The sequence below is a fragment of the Balaenoptera acutorostrata genome, chromosome X (assembly GCF_949987535.1).
Source record: "Balaenoptera acutorostrata chromosome X, mBalAcu1.1, whole genome shotgun sequence".
NCBI lineage: Eukaryota > Metazoa > Chordata > Mammalia > Artiodactyla > Balaenopteridae > Balaenoptera > Balaenoptera acutorostrata.
The window spans coordinates 7,103,739-7,125,416 of NC_080085.1; the positions used below are offsets into that span (position 1 = coordinate 7,103,739).

The window sequence follows — 21,678 nt, forward strand, 5'->3', positions numbered from 1 at the left end:
CTGAATAGAGAACTGGAGCTGACACGAGGTGGACCCGAAGGGGTTGGCCCCCAAGGCAGCACTGGCCCCGAGCCAGGTCCACTGTGTTAGCACCTGCATGGTCAGAAGCCCCCAGGTGGTTCATTCCCGTGCAGTGCTGCATTGGAAGCCCTTAGCTTGTCCTAAATGTTGCCGGTCGCCTTGGCATGAGCTTGGGGATGCCGGTGTTTCCACCGTTACAGCTGTTGGCCCTCACCCCTGAGACCCAGGGCTTGGCCAGTATCCCCCTTCTTGCTTTAATTTTTCCCTGATGGACTCTCATCTTCCCTGCTTTTCAAGTCCAGCTAAGGCAGATAGCCAAACATTCCTAAGGGGGGAAAGCTGAAAATACTGATAAAATAAAGGTTAAAGAAGATGGCATTTTGAATGGTGGAAATGCAACTTGATAGGATTGTGTGTGTGTTTCCTCCAGGGTTGCCAAGGCTAATGATTGGTGATGTGTTGAAGGTTTGCAGCAAGGCAGACTCATAACTATGAAAGAATTATTGATGGTTTTGCCCCAGTAACAGATGTTCACCCAGATGGGGTTGGTTTGTGAATCTATTTATGTGTGCCGCTTTTCTACCCAGGGAAGTGAGCCACTGTGTAGATGGCAGGTACCACTGCTTCTGCTTCTTTCCATCACAGTTGCGCCGTCTTAGCTGGAGGACTGAGACGCCTCTCCGGGCAAGTTCGTCAGAAAGCATTGGGTAAATCAGGGAATCATAAGAAATGAAACACATATATGTGGTTTTTAAGAACTTTATCAACTGTATTTCAGACATTTTCTGGATTTACCCTTTTTTCCATTAATCTCCTTTTTCTGTCCCAGGATCCCATCCAGGACACCACATTGAATTCAGTTGTCCTGTGTCCATCTTTCCTTTGGGCTGTGACGGTGTCTCAGACTTTCCCTGTTTTTTGTGGCTCTTATTGTTTTGAGGGATACTGGCCATGAATTTTGTAGAATGTCCTTCAGTTAGGATTTGGCTGAGGTGTTTCACGTGGTCAGACTGGGGTTATGAGTTTTGGGAACGAAGACTGCAGAGGTCGAGCGCCCTCTGGTCATGTCACATCGAGGGTGTGGGCTCTCACATGACTTATCTCTGATGAGCTCAACCTGGCCTCTGCTTAAGGTTGCGTGGGCCGGCTTTCTTCACTGTCGAGTTTACTGCTTTTCCCTTTCTTTCCGTGCACTGTTCTTTCAAAGCCCATCCTCAGTAATGTAGGGGAAGCCAGTGAAACTTCACCTCCTGGAGATTTCAAGTTAAACTACTTAAATGCAGGTTTATTCACCCATCGCTTGATAGAAGGTAACAGAGCCTTTTCTTGGAGTGGAGATCCAGTAATTCTAGTGTGGGGTCACCTTCCCTTACAAACTGTACCCTTGATGCACCCTCTACAGTTTGCAGTATTGATTTCTTTAAAGTGCAGTGGGACTTGAAGGACATTTGTGAAACCATCTCAGTGCAGAATCCATCTGCAGATTTACTGCCTTTTCCGAGATCTCTTCAGTGTTGTCCACCCTGCCGGCATTTCCATGATACATTTCTTTTAAATTAATTTACTTTTGGCTGTGTTGGGTCTTTGTTGCTGTGTGTGGTCTTTCTCTAGTTGCGGCGAGCGGGGGCTACTCGTTGCGGTGGCTTCTCTTGTTGTGGAGCACGGGCTCTAGGTGCGCGGGCTTCAGTAGTTGTGGTGCGCGGGCTTTAGTAGTTGTCGGACTTGGGTTCAGTAGTTGTGGCTCGCGGGCTCTAAAGCGCAGGCTCAGTAGTTGTGGCTCACGGGCTTAGTTGCTCCGCGGCATGTGGGATCTTCCCGGACCAGGGCTCGAACCCGTGTCCCCTGCATTGGCAGGTGGATTCTTAACCACTGGGCCACCAGGGAGGCCTCATGATACATTTTTGTTTGATGATCTGTCTATAACAAAGCATCCGAAGTAGTTTCGGTAGGAAAAACAGATGGTACTCCTAGCTCATTAGTTTATATAATATTTGATTATTTTTCATAAATGCAATGTGAAGCTCCACTGGCATAAGCAGGTTTGGGACCCAAAGACACTATGGGTTATGAAGCACCCAAGTACCCAGCTGGGGTGGAAAGGCCCTGGGCCTGCTGGAAAAGAAGGAGGCCCCAGCCCAGTGAGCTCCAGGGCCCGCGGACAGCTGTGAGCACGTCGGCAGAATAGACTGCCTTGAGAAGGTCAAGTGGAGGCCTCGTTAAGAGACCTTCTCCTCTGTGTATTTTTAGAAACAGCAAATATCAACCGTAAATATTTAATGTTGTGTTTATAGACTTTGGCATCATAAAACTTCAAAAAGGTGACTCAGAGGTGTTGGCTGAGTGTGTACCTCAAGGACAAAAGAATTTCCCTAGCACACTGCACTGTATAAGGAAAACCATAATTGATGTTCTTAGAAAAGAAGTAAATAGGTAAATAGCTGTCTTATTTATCTTATTCATATTCACCAGATGAGGAATTAGTCATTATTCCTTGCTGGCCAGGGTTTTCATAACTCTTTTCTGATGTTAAAAATAATGTGCTGCCTGTAATGAGCAATTTGAAAAAAGACAATCAAGTCCAGAGAGAAAAAAAAACCACTTCTCAACCCACCCATGGCAGTTCGCCATCAGCGTTTTGGTATATTTTCTTCCAAGTGTCTGTATTCATGTGTATGTTACATAATGTATGTTCAGCTTTGTAATACGGCTCTTCCACTTAACCTTACAGAGTAAGTGTTTGATCATCGCTGACATTTATTGAAAATATTTTCATGCATCTGTGCCATCAAGTGCATGTACTGTAGTTGATTTAACACATGTTGGAGATATAGATTGCTTCCAATTTTTGCTTTAGGATAGATTGCTGGGAATAAAGCTGTAGGGCTCTTGAGACTGATTACCAAATTGCTTTCCTGAAGTGTAGTGCCAATTGTATAGCATTGCCAGGGGATGGGGGAGGGGTGCCGGCCTCTCAGGCAGCTCATGAGATTGTGGTCAACTGAGCCGAGAATGCAGGCACTTTTTTTTTTTGCATTTCTTTGATTTAAAAAAATGAGGTGGAATATTTCATCGTGTTTGCCAGTCATTTGCATTTCTTTTTCTGTGAATTGGACATAAGCTGCTTTACAGGCATTTCTCAGGTTCTGTTTTGAACATTACACTTTCTGGGTTTCATGTGAATGCCAGCTGTTTTAAAGATTGCGGTGTCAGAGTTTCAGCTAAATGGGCCATTTCTGATGTTTGCCAGGATATTAGTCTCCTGACCTTAGCCAAACTGGGTATCTGCCTATCAGGGCTGCATATTAAACAAGAGTGAAGTCCAGAAAGCAAGAAGGCAAGTTAGCAAATTAATTTGTTACTAAGATTATACCTACATGTACACTTCTGTCGTCAACTCTTTGACGCCTTTCCTTAAAGCTGTGGTGTATCTGTGAGCGTTATGGCGGCTTGTTAAGGAGAGTTGATGTGTTTGAATGTCACTCTGGTAGGTGGATGCAGCTCATCTTGTATTTCCTAGTGTGTTTATCAAAAGACAGTATCTTTATAGAATGACATCTGTAGGAAAAGCATAGATTCTTATGTTAGCTAATAAAAGATTTTAAAATATATATAAATTGGCAAGCTTGCTAACTTGTTTCTACTTGTCATTGGCCAACGTTTGTTTCCCAAGGGTGTGTGTATATGTGTGAATGAGTGTGTACGTGTGACATATGTTTTGTTGTGCCAGTGAATTAATTGAGTATCTATTATGTGACAAGCTCTGCGCTGTCTTTGAAGCATTGAGCTGGTTCATAATACACTGGGGACAAGGAGGGAATTGTTTGGTTTTTTTAATTGCTCTGAAGTCATTGGCTGTTACTATTCTCTCCTTTCACTGTTTTATAACATCACACAGAAAGCTTTACAAATATTCTATTTCAGTTCCTCCTTTTAGAGTGTTTCAGTATTTCTATTTTTTTTTGAGTGTTTCAGTATTTCTTTTTTTTTTTTTTTTTTTATTCTCTAAAGAATGCTTTCCAAACTTGGAAATGAAACTAATGAAAGGGGAGGAAAATGATGATTCAGAAATTAATGATAGAAGGACTTAGCTGATGGTCCAGTGGTTGAGACTCTGTGCTTCTGCAGTAGGGGGCGTGAGTTTGATCCCCGGTCGGGGAACTAAGACCCCGCATGCCTCACGGTGTGGCAAAAAATAAATAAATAAATAAAATAATATATATTTTATATATATATATAAAAGATAGTTAAAAAGAAATGCTGATGAATTTTTTAAATTAATTTATTATTTATTTTTGGCTGCGTTGGGTCTTCGTTGCTGCGCGCGGGCTTTACTTGCGGCGAGCGGGGGCTACTCTTGGTTGTGGTGCGCGGGCTTCTCATTGCAGTGGCTTCTCTTGTTGCGGAGCTCGGGCTCTAGGCGCGCGGGCTCAGTAGTTGTGACTCACGGGCTCTAGAGCGCAGGCTCAGTAGTTGTGGCGCAGGGGCTTAGTTGCTCCGAGGCATGTGGGATCTTCCCAGACCAGGGATTGAACCTGTGTCCCCTGCATTGGCAGGCAGATTCTTAACCACTGTGCCACCAGGGAAGTCCCTCTATGATAATTTTGGAGTGCAGTGTCTGTCGTTTTATAGCTTAATGGATTTGGCTTCTCAATGGTGTTTGTGTATTTTTGCTCAAAATTATGTTGAATAGGTAAGTCTAGCCATGAGTCATTTCCCGCCAAATTTCAACAGATGAGGTGTAACGCATGGAGAAATGGTCGTACTTCTGTAATAAGGAGTATCTTCTCAGGACTCAAGGTTCTGTTGCCTTTCAGTGTGTTCCTCCTACACGCTAGGCGTGTTCTCGGTTCTACATTGTGCAGCACACACAGAAATGAGGAAGGGAGGGAGCAGCAGGGCTCACTCCCAGGTTCCTTTCCAAATTGTGGCTCAAGGTCAGAGACGTTCAGTTTGAACTCAGTTTCCCAGGGCATATGGGTGCACGTACACGCGCAGTGCCAGTTCCAGCTGTGGACAAACGGAATCTGTATTCTCTCCACCGAAAAATGTTTGGGGCACATAATTTAAAACTTTGCATGTGAACCAATTAAAGAGGAATTGCGTGGCCTGGAGAGTCCCCAGATCCTTCCATCCTGCAGACCACAGCCAAAGGGTTTTAGCTGCTGCAGACTCTCAGACTGACTTGGAAGGGAGCCAGGTCCTCGGTCTTCACTGTTCTTCTTATACCTCGGCATCCCCGTGAGGTATAGACGGTTATTCCCACTGTACACTTAAGATGCAGGGTCTCAGGCAGGTTGAATAATTTGACCATGACTGTGGAAACGAGTAAGGGTTCAGAGCCAGGAATTAAACCCAGGGCTGCCTCCACCAGATGCCTCCTCTGATGAAAGGGATGTTTTTCAAGTGTTGTTTATGTGGTAAAACACCTCAGGCTTCCAGAGAATTAAAATTGGTTCCAAGACACACTGTGAAGACTTAGGTTTCTGACCAGGAAATCATTAGTCCCAATAGTTTTCAAATATATTTTTTTGTTTAATATTTATTTATTTATTTGGCTGCACCGGCTCTTAGTTGCCACGTGAGGGATCTTTAGTTGTGGCATGCGGGATCTAGTTCCCTGACCAGGGATCGAACCTGGGTCCCCTGCATTGGGAGCACAGAGTCTTAACTGCTGGACCACCAGGGAAGTCACTAGTCGCTATAGTTTTATTTCTTTACTCCCTCTTCCCCGATGATGAATCTCTCTGTGTTATGAGGTCAGTTAGCAGCTTTTAACCTTTCTAGCACGTTGGAAGTGAAGAGGTGAGTCATTCAAGTCAGCTGGTAGCCTGGGATATAACTTTATATAGCTTTGGGGGTGATGGAACTCTGGTTCCCTAAAGCACTGCCTCACAATGGGGGCCCCAATGTTCTGTCTTACCTCGTGTCTGGGATGGCTGCTCCAGCTCCTGCCCTCACATCACATCCCTGTTCCAGTCCTTGAGTAGGAGTGAGGAGGGGGACTTCATTGCCTTTAAGGGCACAGACAAGAGGTTTCATTTCTGACTTCTGCTCATAGCCATTGGCCAGAACTGGGTTATGTGGAAAGCTTCTCCTTTTGGAAGGGGTGTGACCATGTGCCCACACAAAATCCAGGTGTCCTGTTCTCAAAGGGTGAAGGGGGGAAGTGGATAATGGTAGTCTAGCCGACCCTGTCCTCACTTTAGTGGGAAGGTGGCGTTACTAAAACAACAACACGTTAGATGCAAAATTCTAGACTGTGGGGCAAGGGTCATATATGGTACAGCTAGGGCTCCTGCAAGGAGCATCCCTGGCCCATCTTTTGAAGCTCAACGGTGAGTACTTCCTGTCTCCTGCCCACCACTTACTCCGGGTTTTAACCAGGTGACTAGAGACCTCTTTCCTTGTGCACGAAGTGGGAATATGGTCTACCCCGTATTATAAGGATTACATGACGTAATGAAGATGAAAGGGAGTGACTCTGTTGCCTTTCTCATCGTAGGTTGGAGGTCATCTAATGCGCTGTTAGGAGTTACCTTTTTACACGAGCGTGTGTTGTTCATAACGCAGCCTTCTTGTACAGGAAGGGACTTCGTCTTCTATCTCCATGGTCCTTCCACACTGCATAGCACGTTGCGTAATATTTGCACACGGAGTTCTTGATGAACTTTTATGCTCTTTGGTCATTTGCATTCACTCCATCCCTCAGGCTAACACAAATTCACCTAACCAGTAAATGTTTATTGAGCACCTACCACGTGTGTCAGGAACTCCTCTAGATGCAGGGAATAAAGCTGTGAACAAACCAGACAAAAAGCTCACGTTCTAGTGGATAGAAATATGGGTCAGGTATGGCGCGCCGGGTGTTCCGGTACCAAAATGAGTGCGTGTGCAACCGCTTTGACATTTGCACTTGTGTCGCGCTTTATAATGTTTAAATATGGGCGTTACTTAGCAAACAGCAGATACCAACAGGCGTACACCCGCACCCACAGAAGAGGAATACAGGAGAAATGTTCAGTATTGGTCGAATATTTTTAAATTTGAATTATTTGTTTATAATTTTCAGTCATGTAAGTAGACAATTAAAGTTCATTTAAGTTCTTTTTTGTTTTCAACAAATACATAAAATACCACCTCCCTCTATACAATAGTACTGGGTTGAAAAAAAAGACAACACAACACTCTTTAGTGTTGCCAGTTAGAAAGAGTGTAAGGAAAAATTGATTCCTCCCGGGGTTTGTGTAGAAATTAGCAAACCTAATGATTTTCCCCTGGGCATGATCTCTTTTAAGCTACTGAGAAGTTTATAGTCATGCAGGTTGAGTGGAGTGGATAGTGATTTAGAGAAGAATTGAGGTGATGAATAAGAAGCCCCTGATTTTGTTTTAATAACATACTCTGACCCAATAAGGAAAATTCAGACTATATTTTCTTACAGTGGTAGTGCTGTTAAAATTTATGCAGATGGAATGCTTTTATGTATTACTAGGCCTTTCATAGTATTTTGCTTTCCAGGGAGCTTTGTAAATCATTATATTTATTTTTTACCCAGTATATGCTAAATGCTCCTCTTGACCTGCCACTGTGAATTTTCATTCAGTGAGAATCACACTGTTAAACGGCGGTTTATGCCATGTAGAAATTAAGGAGATAAATGCAGATAGACCCAGCTGTGTGAGGTCCCAGTGTGTGATGAATTGCTTCCTTACATTTATGGCGGACTTCTATCCCCCTAATGTGCACATGGGAGCAGCCCCATTTATGAGTGCTTAAATGTGGACTTCATCTGTATGACACTGTTTTGACTGATTGAGCCGTTAAAATCCAGTAGGAAGAATGCGATGGGGGAGACAGCATAGACAGCTACAGGACATCATATGTGTTTTATTTGACCAATTTGTTTGGGGCTGAATTGGCTAGATTTGTGGTGTCTGGCAGGTTCAGCTTCTCATGGCTCACATTCTGATGAAATAGTGTTAATGTTGGTTGGTCTACTGCATTTTAAATAGATGCCTTGTAAATTCTTAGCCCGTTGACGTATGTGTGATCATGTGGTCTTCTTTTTCTCACCTCCCCCTCCGTCCCTCCACGAAGCCTGCCCTGATAGTGGGCATGGGTTCTCTGGTCAGAACAGTGCAGCACTACATACAGAGTGCCTTCTAGGTCGAGTGGAAGGTTAGCTTCATTGCGATCTGGAAGGTTCAGACCATCCTTGGGTTTTTGCCTTTTGCTTTTTTCCCTCTTGATGAAGCTGATGCTCTAAATGTTTGTAGTAAATATGGTGCATTGATAGTGGTATTATCTGACCTATAATTCATAAAATTGAGTGGCATATCTACAGTATTTTTAGTCTGTTAACTTTTGGGAGAATGTATTTGTTTCCCAGTGGGAGTTAACCTGTGGAGAACGAAGGAGTGGGGGCATGAGAGTTATTTTTGTGAGATAGTAGCTTTATTTTTTATTTTTTTAATAAATTTATTTTATTTATTTTATTTCATTTATTTTTGGCTGCGTTGTGTCTTCATTGCTGCGCACGGGCTTTCTCTAGTTGCGGTGAGCGGGGGCTACTTTCCGTTGCCGTGCGCGGGCTTCTCATTGCAGTGCTTCTCTTGTTGCAGAGCACGGACTCTAGGCGCACGGGCTTCATTAGTTGTGGCACGCGGGCTCAGTAGTTGCGGCGCACGGGCTTAGTTGGTCCACAGCGTGTGGGATCTTCCCGGACCAGGGCTTGGTCCCGTGTCCCCTGCATTGGCAGGCGGATTCTTAACTACTGCGCCACTAGGAAAGCCCGTGAGACAGTAGCTTTGGAAGAGAGAAGCGTCAAAGCTGTGTGGATTGCCAGTCTGTGAGGACATGCTAGTTGCCCAGTACAGTGTGAAGAGTCTTTGAATGCGGGAAAGACAAAAGCAAGATTGAATTCCTGCCAGTAGAACGAAGGTGTCTTACAGACAACATAGGAGCAAGGGGAAAAAAAGGTTCACCTTGTACAGAACATGAAAACTGGTTCCAGGAAGAACAGATAAGTTCCCCAGGTACATAAGGAGATAGAATGGGTTTCTGAATCTTGGCGCTATTGACACTTGGAGCTGGATATTTTTGGTAGTGGGAGCTGTCCTCTGTCTTGCGGAATGTTGAACAGCATCCCTGGTTTCTACCCAGTAGATTCCAGTAGCTCTCCCCCCAACAGTTAGAGCAACCAAAAATGCCTCCAGATATTGCCAGATGTTCCCCCCGGGGCAGGGGCAACATCACCCCAGTTGAGACCCACCAGAATAGATAGGAAAATGCAAACGGATGCGAGGATCTTCGGTTCTTTCATGGCAGTGCATACGGCGTACCATGGGAGCCCAAGGAGGCAACCAGCAAACCATTGGTCTTGGGGTCCAGAAGCCTTTTGACTTGATGATCTCTGGGGGAGGTGAGTGTTAAGTCAGTAAAGGTAGAGGTGGGGGAGGGGAAGGATTAGATGTAGAGGATCAGCATGATGGTTTTTTTTTAATTTATCATGTTTCGTGGGTATATAGCTCACCTCACAGATAGCTGCATTTAAATAAAATTTTCGTAAATGAATTTGTATAAGCTAATATATTCAACACAGTACAGAATTTACTCATTTCAATATGAATTTACTTCAAATTCCATTGTGTATCCTTTTCTAATATTAAGAAGCTAGTTGTAGTGAAAATACTCTTATTTATGTTATATATTCAGCATTTAGACCCTTGTGTCTTGTGAAGGGGCTTCAGAGTATTGGGGGTGTCTGGAATATTGTGATATAGTGATTTACTGCATTAATTTTGTATTATAAAGTTATAGCCATTTAACTTTGGGCCTTTTCAGGACTCCAAAAAGGGTGAGTAATCACTGGTAACTATCAGAACTTCCTGGCATTTGGAAGCACAAATGACTTCTTGATTTGTGCACATTATACATGGATATTTATCACAGGGATAAAGTCGGCAGTTTAGTATGAAAGGACCTTGGAAACCTCCCCCCTCAATCTGACCCGAGCATTGTCATGTTAATTGGAAAAGTCAGTTAAGCTGGGAATCATAAAAATTGATACGTACACGCCTTACTTTTTTGTTGTTGTTTTAACCTGAAGCGTGTGGATATTCAGTCATCTGCCAGTACCTTTGCTGTGAGGAAGATTCACCGCCAGGAAGTTCTGCCCTTTGGTCTGACACCATCCACACCCATAGTGTATTCCTGTGGTTTCCAGTGTCTAGTGAAAACTTAAGGACACCTGCACAGATATCTCACTTCTGCATCTTTCTGGATTTCCACCTTGCCTTCCACTCATCTTGGTTGCCTTTCCCACACCTGACTTCACAGCATCTGTTAAAATGATTCCCACTGACCCTGTCCATAGAACATCAACTTCATTTCAGCAAAAAACCAGAAACAGGCTCTGTGTGCACTCGTACTTCATCATGTGAAATATCTCATGAAGTGTGTCGTTGCAGCAGCAGGGACAGCTGAGCAAACTTGGACTGGCTTTGGGAGCAGGTGTATCCGGAGGTGGGGGAAGAAGGGCAGGGGCGGTTCTGAGCGCTGCTTTCCAGCTGTGCACACCCATCCCTGTGTCGGGCATCCCGCCTTCAGTTTCTTCTGTGGAGGAAGTAGAAAGCACAGGTAAGTGTGTGTCAGTTCCCTGCGCCTCCTGGTGTCACTTTCCTGAGCCGTGCACGTGTAAATTGGTGCCTGGCTGGCGACAGCAGACAGCAGGCTCATCCACTGGGAGTGGCAGAATCCTTTACGAGAACCTTTTGCCGTTTATCTTTTAACTGTTAGACCTTCCAGCAAAGAGTGAAGCCTAGTGATTATGTACGTGCCGGACTAGCCTGGTTGTCAGTTTTATGTGATGCTGATATTAAACTCTTACGTGTAGGTGACACGGGGATGCACCAGCATCTACTCATAACCATATGAATTTAGAGGGATGTGATTCCACACGGCTTACACGCACACGCTTTATGGTTGTCATTAATGCCTGTTATAAAAGCCCTGTAAGACCTGAAAATGGCACATGAGTCATCAAGGAGGAAAATGCCATCGTCACTGGAGTTTGGGTGTTAAGTACATCGTATTGTATTCTGAATTTAAGTTCATATGCTTGTCCGTGTCCTAGGCTGTTTATTAAGCATCTTTGTTGCGTGTGGCACAAGGCTTAGCTTTGCGGATGGAGGGTGAGCTGGACACACTCTGGGCTCAGCCATGTGGGTGCAGAGGCCGTGCCCTGCTGGAGCTTGCCTGCTACTTGGAAGACAGGCAGTAAACAGGGGAACTGATCAACAAGATGCCTTGATAGTAACGTGTGCTGTGAAGAATGAGCAGGGTGATGTGACCGAGGGGCCTGGGGTGGAAGGGCTTGCACATTAGAGGTAAGAAATGGAGACTGACGACTTGAAGTCTCAAGGATGTAACTGGGAAGAGCCGGGGAAAAGAGTTCCAGAAGGAGGGAACAGCACATGCAAAGGGCAGGCAGCGGGACTGAGCTCTAGAAACTCGAGGGACGTAGAGGAGGCCAGGCCAGCAAGATGGGGGCAGGCGACTGACCAGGAGATGAGGTGAGAGCTGTGTGCAGGGGACCCCCAGACAGTTCCTTACAGGATGTGATGGTAATGGTGATGTGTTTGGACTTGAAACCCTCCAGCGGCTTCCCACCGCACTAACTGGTGGCTGGCTGCTGGTGGGGGAGGGATTGAAGTGGCTCCCAGTGGGTTCCAGGCATAAGGCAGTCTCATTTTCTCCCTCCCTCCCTCCCTTCCTTCCTTCCTCCCTCCTCCCTCCCTTCCTTCCTTCCCTCCTTCCTTCCTCCCTTCCTTCCTTCCTTCCTTCCTTCCTCCCTCCTCCCTTCCTTCCTTCCTTCCTTCCGCTGGGTCTTAGTTGCGGTTCCCCGGCTCCTTTGTTGCAGCAGGCGGGCTCCTCAGTTGTGGCATGCATGTGGGATCTAGTTCCCTGACCAGGGATCAAACCTGGGCCCCCTGCATTGGGAGCACAGAGTCTTATCCGCTGCACCACCAGGGAAGTCCCAGTCTCGTTTTCCACTAGCATAGCTCAGAGGACCTGGGAAGGAAAGCACAGACTTGGGACACTCTTCAGCAGGGTGCACCAGCAGACATGCAGATGTCCTGGCTGGAGGAGTGCGGGTCTGGCACGTGACCCTGAGTAGGAGGCAGATGTCATTTATTCGGACGGCGGGCTGGAGGAGGGACGAGTTGGTGTGGCTGGTGGGTGGGTCAAGGGTTCCGCTGTGGCCATGCCATGTTCGAGATGCTGGTGGGACCTCTCAGTGGATGCGTCATGCAGGCTGGTCCAGGGATGAGTGTGCAGCTGGGAAGGCCAGGACCCTGAGACACGTATTTGGGATTTGAAGCCAGGGGCTCGGTGAGTTCACGGGGGAGATGGATGGCAGTGCAGTCCTGTCCAAAGGGGCTCGATTTGCAGTCATACAGAAAGCAAGCCAAAGGTCAGAGAGATGCCTTTTGAGACTTCCCTGGCGGTCCAGTGGTTTGGACTCAGTGCTCTCACTGCTGGGGCCCCAGGTTCAGTCCCTGGTGGGGAAACTAAGATCCTGCAAGCCGAGAGGCACAGCCAAAAAAAAAAAAAAGATTCCTTTTGGAAACTTAAGGTGGCTAAAAGGTTTCCAAAGTCATTCAATAATCCCTTGTATTTTCTTAGAGGTTTACAAAGTAAGCTTGTAGGAGATCAGAATTTAGTGAACTTGCCATCGGGAGACTTTTTGACAGAAAATGCATCAATATCATCTTATTCTTTTTAACTCTTTTCTTTCTAATCAGGAAAACAGCTTCCACTAAGAATTATGCTTAAATTTCCCTTTTTTTCCTCACTTTGCAGCTTTCATCTTGGGTGGGAAGAAATGATTCAGCCTAGATTAAGTAGATCTGAATACCTGCTGTTTTTCTTGGGCTTCTAGAGTTTTTGCTAACAATTACAAGTACGGTCCTGAGCATCATATAACAGCATAATGTGTTAATTTTTTTGAATGACTTTTATGATTAACCTTGATTTAGCAATAACATTGATCCCATTTCCCAACCACAAAGATCAATACAAATTTAATTAACCAAAATGTGTCATTCTGCCACTGTGAAGCTAAATTCTCCAAGGACAGAAGCTGCTTAAGAATTTCTAGGTTTGACTGACATTCAGAGATATTCCAGAAACTACCAAGATCCTGAGATTGTTTCTAGGGAATGCCTCTGCTCCACTGGGAAGTATCTCAAAATGTCACCTTTGAGTTTGAAGATAACTGAGTACAACTTTTTTTTCACAGTTGGAGAGTTTGACTCTGGCTTGTGGAAAGAAAGCAGACATTTATTCTTGACTTGCTTCAGAGTAAATTGGCTGAAGCCCACTTTAAGTGTTACAGATATTTTGATCTAAGTTTGTCTGTAGCCAACAGCAGGGTCTTTGGAAGAAATACATTTGCATTGAAGGTTCATTTTCTTTGCGATCTTTTTTATTATGGTAAAACATATGTAACATAAAATTTACCATTTTTAAACCACTTTTAAGTACACAGTATAGTGTTCTGTGGCATTAAGTGCATTCACCACCCATCTCCAGAACTTTTTCATCTTCCCAAATTAAAACTCTAAGTAGTAACTCTCCTCTCCTCTCCATTCCCCCCCGCCCCCCAGCTTTCTGTCTCCATTTCTGACTACTCTAGGTACTTCATGTAAGGGGGATCCTAGGTTATTTGTCCTTTTGTGTCTCACTTATTTAACTTAGCATAATGTCTTCAAGGTTCATCCGCGTCATAGCATGTCAGAATTTCATTTTTTTTGTAAGCTGAATAATATTCCACTGTATGTATAGACGACATTTTGTTTATCCATTCATCCATCGGTGGATATCTGGGTTGTTCCATCTTTTGACGATCGTGAATAATGTTACTGAGAACATTGGGCTGCAAACATCTGTTTAGTTTCCTTCTTTCAGTTCTTTTGGTTTTATACCTAGAAATGGAATTGCTGGATCATCTGGTGATTGTTGAATGTTTTGAGAAACCATCATGTTTTCCTGGAGGTTCATTTTTAAGTAATCTTGGTAAGGTATGATAGCAATGGAATCCTAACCATGCCTCATCTTATCTCACACAAGAGTGAGCAAACTATAGCCTGTGGGCCAAATTTAACCCATTACCTACTTTTGTACAGTCAACAAGCTAAGGATGGTTTTTACATTTTTAAGTAGTCCAAAACAACAAACCAAGAAGAACGACAAGTCATGATGCATGAAAATTCTATTAATTTTATTGTACATAATTAAAGTTTCCTCGGAACACTGCTATACCCATTGATGTCTGTATTGTCTGACTGTTGCTCACTACAGTGGTGGAATTGAGTGGTTGTAACTCTATATGGCCCATGGAGTGAAAAATATTTACTGTCTGACCCTTTAAGAACAGGTCTGCCAACCTCGAATCGAACAGGTTAACATGACAACAAGTCAGATGAGCATATTTACACCTGTTGAATGCTCTGCCCGTGTACGGGGGCTTTTCCAGTGGTCTTGGTGGGTCATCAAGCCGTCTCCCTAATTTATCACACTGTTCTGAACCTTATTTGTGTCACCGTTTCACAAGTAAGCATCAGTCCTTGGGGAGACTTCCTTCGGTCGGAGATGCAGGTGTGAAACCCCAACCAAGTTTGAAACTCGCCCACTTCAGGTACATTTGCTTTTCTGTTCCCAGGGCCAGAGTTTGCCTCCCTGTCCTTGTAAGGGGCTGTCTCTTCCCACTGAAAAAGAAGTAAATCTCTGTGTAATGGAGGATCCAAACTGAGAAAGATTTCTCAAAATTCGCTTACTTTTCTCATATACTTTTTAGGGAACAAGGTTTGTGCCCTACTAAAAGGCACTGTCTTCTATTTTTAATCTGTGATATTTCTGTAAAACCATGTAAATGTCATACTTAGAACGGAAGGGCATTTTCAGCATTTTTTTGCAAAGTGCTTTTCTGTGCTGTTAGGGCTATGTGTGACTTGTGAAAATTTCTATTCACACAGCCGGAAATCTGACACAGCACTGGTTCCCTCTGTTAACAATGACACCTTCAAAGTACCATTTTAGGGTAACACTTTGTTCTGTTTAATTTGTTGTCAGAAATATCATCCCCAGAGCTTCTTAATATACACATCCAACTAATACTACAAGCACTTATGTAATTATGCATTTAACATATTATTTTCTTTAGTTCATGAAAGTGATCTTAAGGCCTGAGAGAAATTTGAACAGCTCAAAGGAAATCAGGCTAAGCTTAAACTAGGAAATTCACTTAAATTCTATTTTTCCTTTATATTTGGTTTTTATAGGAAATAGGGCGTTTGCATTTTTCCCTTTTTGAAACTGTGTGTGAAATTATATTTGCATGAAGAAGCCTGTTGCCTACTAGACTGGTAAAATGGTATCAATAAAAGAGAAAGGTAGGCAGATAAAATCATTTGGTTAAGTGTAGCATGAAGATAACCGCTAGTCAAGAATTGTAGCATCTACACTCAGTCTAATCTGATTTGTTTTCTCATGTGATCCTGTTCTTTCTTTCTTTCTTAGACACGCTTGCTCACTTAAGAATTCCGTTGTTTGAAAACCAAGTAATTTGTTTCCATTTAAGAAAAACTAGGGATAAATGTGATTATGTTCCAGTTGAAACGGAAGCATTTTATTTGTGTGACTGTTCTGGTCCCTTTAAGGGAATTCTCACATTTATTCCTTTGTGGGAGTGACTGATGAAAATGTTTGTAGATTTATCTTGGCTTTTTATTTTTATTTATGTTTTAATTGTGGTAAAATACACATAAGATTCATCTTGGTTTTTATTTTTTTTCTTTAAAAATCACAGAGAATATAGAACAAAAGGAGCACAGCAGAATTCCAGTGCCCAGTGTGCAGCTGTTCCCACGCTGCGATTGTAATTGTAACTGTCGTTCTGTACAAGCCTACACGTCTGGCTTTGTGTGTATTTGAACGTGTGAATTTGTGCAGTGTAACTGTAAAGCACTATGCTCCTTTCATGGCACAGAAAAGTTAAGTTACTTACCAGGAGACACACAGCCCTCAGCGAGGGATTCTGGGGTTTAGCCAAGGTCACTCCGGGACCACACTGCTTCTCAGAGAGTCTGCCAGCTTGCATTGTAAGGGATGCATTGTACGGGAGCCACTACCCTTTGCAAGCACTGAGTGTAAATTTCTGAGAAACAAGGCCACACTGAAATCCAGGGAAGAGAAAGCCAACTTAGACCGGGCATAAATACAGCATGATTGAGATGGATAAACAAGACATAGGCAAGAGTTTGGCCTTCAAGGCAAATATAAACTGTTAGAAGAAGGAGCGTTGTTTTTTGTTTTTTTTTTTAATTTTATTTTTAAGAGTCCCTCAGAAGTGCCATCTAAAGATAGGCCGAGTGGTGCAGTGGAAGGACGACGGGATTTAGGGCCAGACAACCCGGCATGACTTCCAGGTTCCAACCCCCCCGGTGATCGGCTGTCCAAGTCTGTGAGATGTTGGAGGATGGTGACACATCAGTGGTGGGGAATGCATTCATGTTGCCCTGAAGCATGACACAAATGCTGTGTTTCTCTGTCCCACACGTGCACATTTGGGCATACGTATTCCTGATCAGGCACGGTGAGATTCTCTATATTTTATGTGACTTCAGCATCCCAAGCCCACACTATAAAAGCCAGTGGGGGACCTTCACGCCCTTAGGAATCTGGGAATTCTGATGACCAGTCAGAAGAGGTAGTTGACTCACAGAAATGCTCATGTGTTCTTTTTTCTATCTCAAGATTCAGTCTCCCTTTTAAACTAGGAAAACTCAAGTCTTTTTTTGACAGAGGTAATGCCAGACCCTGCACTGGCCGTTGCTTCCGTGAGGTATGTTATCTTTCAGTGCCTCACGTCATCTATTTCCAGAGGTCAGTGGTACCTATTCCCTGGCTGGATTTATGTCAGAGTGCTTCATCGCGATGAAAGCGGGCTTTACGTAACTGATAGATTTCTTGGTCCTGCTTCACACGAATTGTCTGAAGTGTTTCTTTCCCCAAAGAATTTAATACTAGAAACTGCCTTTTGCAGCCACAGCACGTGGGAGTAAACTTACGCTGATGTGGTTCAGCCACGTGAGAGTGAGGAAGACGCAAACCTAAAACCCTTTAGCCGTCGTGTCCGAGAGACCCAGCCTGCGTGACCTTCCAGCCCCCGTCTTTGGAGGACTGACGGAAGGGCACCCACACGTGAGTCTACTCTAGTTAGCAGTGTCACGTCGCAGGAAAGGGCAGTGAGGAATCAGAATTCTAAAAAGGTGGGCAACATTCATTTTAGGAATTGGAAAATACTCGTATTCAGTAGCCATTGTCGCATGAAATTAGGCCTTATGTGAGAATGCACATTGTACATATTTAGCTATGATTTTGCAGTCATGTATCTTAGTAATAATTGCTGCTTATGATTTCACAAGTTTCCAGTACCAGCGATGGAACAAGGGAAGCATTAACATCTTGAAGGCAGGTCAATCAACAGAGTAAGAATTTTAATGGGAATTAGGGTATGTAGAAGTTGCCTAGGTTTTATCCCTAAAGAACTGAAATTCCATTTCTGCTCTGTCATTTACTCAGCTGACTGCACACTCTGCTGGTTTCTTGGTCAGTGGAATGACCTACTTGGTCATCCTCCTCATCTATAAATAAATGGTCTCTATAAATAAGATATTCACTGTTGATCTAAGACTCCATGAGTCTGGGCTTGACATGATGGGACAGATGCGCACGTGAACAAAATGTAAAGCCCCATGGTGGCTCACTCCTGTTCCGGCTACTATGTCCTAGACATAGAGAGTAACTGTGAGAAAGTCTGATGTCAGTCAGGTGAAAAAAATAAAGTGTCATAGAAAATCCAGAAATGAATTCAACTTAGTTGCTTGTCGGTACAGTGCAAACGACTGAATACATTTCAGACCAGCTCGGAAGTGTTAAAGATTAACCAAATGTGAAAGGGTTAGAATTATGCATAATGGGTGCATTGTGTACATGCAGATTGATTATTCAAAGTGTCTAGAAGACTTCTCTCAGTAAAGTGTGTTATTGGTTGCAAATTCCGATGTACTTCCATTGTGCAAAAATAACTGACTACTGGACTTCCCTGGTGGCACAGTGGTTGAGAATCTGCCTGCGAATGCAGGGGACACGGGTTTGAGCCCTGGTCCGGGAAGAGCCCACGTGCCGTGGAGCAACTAAGCCCGTGCGCCACAACTACTGAGCCTGCGCTCTAGAGCCCGCGAGCCACAACTACCGAGCCCACGTGCCACAACTACTGAAGCCCACACGCCTAGAGCCTGTGCTCCACAACAAGAGAAGCCACTGCCTTGAGAAGCCTGCGCACCACAACGAAGACCCAAAGCAGCCCAGAATTAAAAATAAATTAATTAGTAAATTTAAAAAAACTGACTACCTACCTTCTATCTAAATTACTGTGAATTGTGAATTGCTGTGCTGTGAAATGATGAGAGCCCCAAAACTGAAGCTAGAACTGGGGGTTCAAATCCTAACCACTTAGGAGCTGTGAAGCCCGGTTCTGGTCACTTAAACTCTCTAGATCTTGGCCTCTTTATCTACAAAGTGGGAATGGCGAAAGGGTTGCTGGTGATGGTTAAGTTGTATAGTGGACCTGAGGGACTTTATGAAATGTACACTTGCTTTGCGGTCTGACGGGCAAGGCGTGGTTTTATGTGGCGGGTGGTAAGCAGCCTTGCTGTTCAAGGAGTTGAGTGATGAAAACAACTAAACAACCATGAGTGGTATGTGCCACTCCTGACTGAATTCAAGGATCATAGCCAGCAAAATATATTTGTGTTAAAAGTAAGAACACGTATGTGCGGAAACTTGTAGAAGACTGTGCAAGAAGCTCGTGAGTACAGGCTGTCTCTGCGTGGTGAGAGTGGGAGGACTTGGAGAGAGAAGACTTTTAACATTTTATCCTCACGTCAGGATTTCTCTACCTCAGCACTAGTGACACGTGGGGCCCGATAATCCTTTCTCATGGGGGGACGTCTTGTGCATTGTACAAGGTTAGCAGCACCCCTGACCTCTACCCATTCCGTGCCAGGGCCCTCCTTCCCCCCACGTTGTGACGAGGAATGTCTCCGGACATTGCCCGATGACCTTTGGGGGACAAAATTGCCTGCAGCTGAGAATCACTTAAAATCTCTCCCATGAACATGTATTACTTATATAATTTTAATGGCATTTTTTTTTTTAAAGAGTTTTTTTTGTTTTGTTTTGTTTTTTTGTTTTGTTTTGTTTTTTAATTTTATTTATTTATTTATTTATTTATTTTTGGCTGTGCTGGGTCTTCGGTTCGTGCGAGGGCTTTCTCTAGTTGCGGCAAGTGGGGGCCACTCTTCATCGCGGTGCGGGGACCGCTCTTCATCGCGGTGCGCGGGCCTTTCACTATCGCGGCCCCTCCCGTTGCGGGGCACAGGCTCCAGACACGCAGGCTCAGCAGCTGTGGCTCACGGGCCCAGCTGCTCCGTGGCATGTGGGATCTTCCCAGACCAGGGCTCGAACCCGTGTCTCCTGCATTAGCAGGCAGATTCTCAACCACTGCGCCACCAGGGAAGCCCTAATGGCATTTTTAAAAAAATAAAATTTACTCAAAGGAGTTGAAAACTTAGGTCCGTGCAAAAACCTGCACACGGATGTTTATAGCAGCTTTTATCCATCATTGCCAAAATTGGATGTCCTTTTGTAGGTGAATGGGTAAATGAACTGTTGCATCTAGACAAAGGAATTATTATTCAGCGCTAAAAAGAAATGAGCTCAAGCCAGGAAAAGACATGGAGGAACCTGAAATGCACATCACTAAGTGAGAGAAGCCAACCTGAAAAGACTACACGCTGTATGATTCCAACTCTGTGACATTCTGGAAAAGGCCAAACTACAGAGACAGCAAAAAGATGAGTGGCTGCCAGGGTTTAGGGAACAGGGAGGGATGAATAGGTGGAACACAGAGGATTTTTAAGGCAGTGCAACTATTCTTTATGATACTGTAGTGGTGGACACATGTCATTCATTATACATTTGTCCAAACCCATAGAAGGTACAACACCAAGAGTGAACCCTAATATAAACTGTGGGCTTCGGGTGGTGAGGATGTGTCGGTACGGGTTCATCGGCTGTAGCAGATGCACCCTCTGGAAGGGGGGTGTGGACAATGGGGGAGGCTGGGCATGTGTGGGAGTAGGGGGCGTATGGGAACTCGCTGTGCCTTCCTTCCCATTTTGCTGTGAACCTAAAACTCCTCTAAAAACTAAACCTATTAAAAATAATTTTTAAAAAGGAAAAAAAATTAAAGGTGTCATCTCCACACTGATGAGATTATTCTGTTCAGGTTCACACTTCTGTGATCCATAAAATAAAAGAATTGGGAAGTTTTCGTGAGACTTTGCACTTGGGTTCTGAAAGCACCATCTTAACGCAGCATGGCATTTGCACGAGTGTCCTGAGGGCTCCCCGTGGCAGCTGTGTGTGTGTCCCAGGAACCCGGAACCTGGGCTGAAGTCCACCCCACACTCCTGCTGCCGCCTCCACTGTGGTCATTCCCAGGGACAAGGCACAGACCTGCTTCACTTGTGGAATAAAGCACTTCTGTCATGTGTTCATGTCTCAAGTCACCCTGATGATATTATACGGTTGTCTATTTTAATGTAATAATGAGTTATGAGTGCACACCTTAATAAAATGAACATGATTTTGCCCCAGGGCAGGGGTCGGCAGACTCCTGCCTGTAGGCCAACCCCGCCTTCTGCCTATTTTTGTAAAGTTTTATTGAAACACCCCCACGCCCATTTACGTACTGTCTATGGCTGCTTTTGAGCTGAGGCACAGTTGAGTACTTGTGACAGGATGGCTGCCAAGTCCAAGATACCTGCTATTTGGCCCTTTACAGAAAAAGTGTGCTCACCCCTGCTTTACAGTTCTGGAACTTTACCTTCTTCTGTTGTCGTATCTCGATATGTCTCCCAATTTTTAAATTCAGTTTCAGGAAAGGGGAGGATCATCAATAGAGTAACCTAACTAGACAAATAATAGAGACCGCCAAGTACATCCCATCTGAAGTCTTCTGGGGCGTTCCTTGTGTTTTTCTGCACACTGTGTACTAGCATGTATTTATTGAAATGCCTGCCCCATGGGCTTTTTGATCAAAGATACAAAACACCATCGTTTTCTTTTATTAAAAAAAGAAGTGTTCACAGCATTCATGATAAGGGCACTTGAAAGGACAGGGCAGTTGTATGCGGAATTTTGTACCAGGTGCTGCTGGAGCCATTGTTCTAAGAAGGTTTCTCAAGAAACAGACTCCAAGACTGAGGTGGAGTGGGAAGTTAGCTGGCGTTACAGATCTACCGCAGGGGCATGGGGAGCAGGATGGGGCCGGGCATGGAGCTGCCATGCCACCCGGAAAGCCCTTTTTGCCCCATCCCTCCAAGTACCACCCCCTATCCAAGCACTTCTCTTTTTTTTTTTTTTTTTTTTTTTGGCCGCATCATGCGGCATGTGGGATCTAGTTCCCCGACCAGGGATCGAACCCATACCCCCTTCATTGGGAGCGTGGAGTCTTAACCACTGGAC

General features: G+C 44.4%; 1 protein-coding gene across 5 annotated transcripts in view; it reads left to right on the forward strand.

Annotated features, from left to right (window-relative positions):
• The window catches only part of TBL1X (transducin beta like 1 X-linked), a 223,459-nt gene that overhangs the window by 120,275 nt on the left and 81,506 nt on the right, over positions 1-21,678 (forward strand). Inside the window, exon 3 of one of the 5 annotated variants that reach the window (XM_057537878.1) lies at positions 17,129-17,286. The exons of the other annotated variants lie outside the window; for them this stretch is intronic. The gene's annotated coding sequence lies outside the window, so the exon portion shown is untranslated. The remainder of the gene's footprint in view (positions 1-17,128; positions 17,287-21,678) is intronic. 5 annotated transcript variants of the gene reach the window in all.